The following is a 3,039-nucleotide window of genomic DNA, read 5'->3' on the forward strand; positions in this document are numbered from 1 at the left end:
TTATATATTTAATAATATGTTTTTATATATATATATATATATATATATATATATAAATTTAAACATAAAATATTTCAATATTAATATTTATACATTGAGGTTTTCAGTTGACAAATATTAAACATATTTAAATATTAAAAAAATAAATATGTATTGCTTCATTTTTAAATAAATAATTAATGTAAACAAATATTTAAATATTAAAGATTATAATGCATAATTAAAATATGTATTTAAGAAATATTATTTTTATCATTTGCTTTACTTTCAATTTAAACTGAACAAAATATTTAAATATAAATATTTATACATATTTGATCAGGTTTTCAGCTGACAGTAGAGATCTGACAGAAACAATAGCAAGAACGCAGGTTGGGATTATGAAATAAGCAAATGTTAAATATTTAAATAATTAAAACAAGTGTGTAAATATTTAATTTGTATTATTTCTTTTTTTCTCTCTAAATTGAATCGATAACATATTTAAAAATATTGAAATATGAATTCTATTTCCTGGGGTTTTGTGTAGGCAGAAGGCAGGTTGGGATTGGGAAATGACACAAACAGGATTTGGCTTTTCCGCATGCATTTTCCTTTACCAGACTCAAATCTGAGCTATTCCTAAAGAAAACCCTGATCATAAAATCAGCAGAAACTGACCGACTCATCAGTTTCTCTTCATTACAGATGCAGACAGACAGAGATGAAGACGCACACTGATCAGACTGAGATGAGTCTGAAACATGAAAGCTTGTCTTTTACACTTAAATAGTTTGCTTGCTTCGTATCCGAGTTCATTTCCACTCTCCATATTCTGGACCCCGCAGGTGCTGTTGAAGACCCCTGCCGGGATGTGTTGAGGAGTTGACGTCTCTCCAGCGGATCCCACTGTCCTTTGGGGTGAGGTAGTAGGTTGTATAGTTTTAGGGTGACACCCTTGCTGTTAGATAACTATACAACTTACTGTCTTTCCTGAAGAGGCTGTAATATCACCGTCATCTTCCTCTTTAAGCCCGACCACGGGTGGACCAGTCTTAGTATTATTGCTAAACTGTTCATCTTGTGAATTCAATTTTATTTGAACATTTTCAGTTTTCATTTGAATTTCAGGCAAAGTTTTGTCATTATATTTTTGGAATCATTTTTATTTCTTTTGTAATTTTGATGTTTGAAATGTGGCAAGTAGCTGAAATAAGGTAGTTTTTATTTGTTGTAATAATGCGGTGTGTGTGTGTTACGTTATATATTTTAATATATTTTTAGGTTTTCGTTTTTAATTTTAGTCAAAGTTTTGGTGTGTTTTTGTCATTTTTATTCGTTTTAGTTTTTGTTATGTTTACGTAGTTTTTATTACTTTTTATTTATTCATTTTAGTTTATTTAATTTGTTATTTTAATACTTCCAGTTAAACTGAACAAAAATGAGAATGTTGAAAGCTGAAAAAAGCTAATAAAATAGATTTGTTTTTTATATTTTATTTTTAATAACGTTTATTTTTATATTATATATACATTTTATATATTTTAATAATTATTGTTATATATTTAATACATGTATATATATATTTTTTTAATTGTAATATATATATATCTATATATATAATATTTATATTTTTATTTTATATATAATATTTATATTTACATTTTTTTTAAATGGTTATATATTTTAGAATGTTTATTTATTTATGTATTTTAATTTTAAAAATTGCTTATAATTTTAATATATTTATATCATCTTTTTTTTTTTTACAGTTTAGTTTAACTTTAATAACCCTGCCGCAACACAACACATGAAGTCTCTGGGATGGACAACATTCGTCAACAAAATATTAAAACTCATTAAACCCGAATTACATGATGTGCATATTTGGATCGAATGATTAAATGATTTCCCAGAAGAATGATTTCTTTTGTTAAGAAACATGTCAGATCACTATGATTGATTTTCCCTACTGCTTCCTCTACAGTTTTTTACAGTGCTTTGCAGAAATATGAGATCGTTTGTCATTCACATTATGCAAGTTGGGAGAATATTTCAGCATCTCGAGGTCTCCGCAGTCATCTGTAGCACTGACTGTGGTCTCGGGACGCTCCTGATGTTCGTTCAGGGTGAGGTAGTAGGTTGTGTGGTTTCAGGGTAGTGATTTTGCCCCTTCAGGAGATAACTATACAACCTACTGCCTTCCCTGGAGGGCAGCGACACAGCAGCGGTCTACCAGCCGCTTCTCGCGCCAGCAATACTGACAGGTACCTTCCGTCAACAACACACAAATACTACCATCACGTTTTACATTTAAGAGCCCTTTTCCACTATCAGCAACCTTTTGTTGAATGCAAATATGGAGCAATAGGTGCCAATAAAGAAGCTTTCTTTGTTATTTATTTAACTTGTATCATTGATGTTATGATCTATCATTGTCCGTTTAATAATGTGATTACTAAAACTATATTATTTTATTATTACAAGTTATTTCTTATCATTTATATATATATATATAATGGTTTCTATTTTAATATACTTTAAAATATAATTTTATTTCTGTGATGCAAAGCTGAATTTCCATCATCATTACTCCAGTCTAAAGTGTCACACGATCAATATGCTGATTTATTATTAGAATTATCAATGTTGGCAACAGTTGTGCTGCTTAATATTTCTTTGGAACCTTTTTTCAGGATTCTTTGATGAATAAAAAGTTAAAAAGAACAGCATTTATTCAAAATATAAATCTTTTCTAACAATATCAATCTTTGCTATCACTTCTTAACAGTTTAACACATCCTTGCTGAATAAAAGTTTTAAAATAATAAAAATGTACTGACCCCAAACTTTTGAACTGTAGTGTATATTGTTAGAAAAGATTTCTATTTTAAATAAATGCTCTTCTTTTTAACTTTTTATTCATCAAAGAATCCTGAAAAAAGGTTCCAAAGAAATATTAAGCAGCAAACTGTTTCCAGCACTGATAATAAATCAGCATATGATAATGATTTCTGAAGATCATGTGACACTGAAGACTGGAGTAATGATGCTGAAAAT

The 3,039-nt window shown here is 28.6% G+C and overlaps 1 long non-coding RNA gene across 1 annotated transcript in view; it reads left to right on the plus strand.

The window, feature by feature from the left end:
- The window catches only part of LOC107701193 (uncharacterized), a 49,277-nt gene extending 48,168 nt beyond the window's left edge, over nt 1-1,109 (plus strand). Inside the window, exon 9 of the long non-coding RNA XR_001635615.1 lies at nt 688-1,109. This is a non-coding gene — a long non-coding RNA (uncharacterized LOC107701193). The remainder of the gene's footprint in view (nt 1-687) is intronic.
- Nucleotides 1,110-3,039: the final 1,930 nt, after the last annotated feature.

This window comes from Sinocyclocheilus anshuiensis, unplaced genomic scaffold, assembly GCF_001515605.1.
Source record: "Sinocyclocheilus anshuiensis isolate Anshui unplaced genomic scaffold, SAMN03320099.WGS_v1.1 scaffold1858, whole genome shotgun sequence".
Taxonomy (NCBI): Eukaryota; Metazoa; Chordata; class Actinopteri; order Cypriniformes; family Cyprinidae; genus Sinocyclocheilus; species Sinocyclocheilus anshuiensis.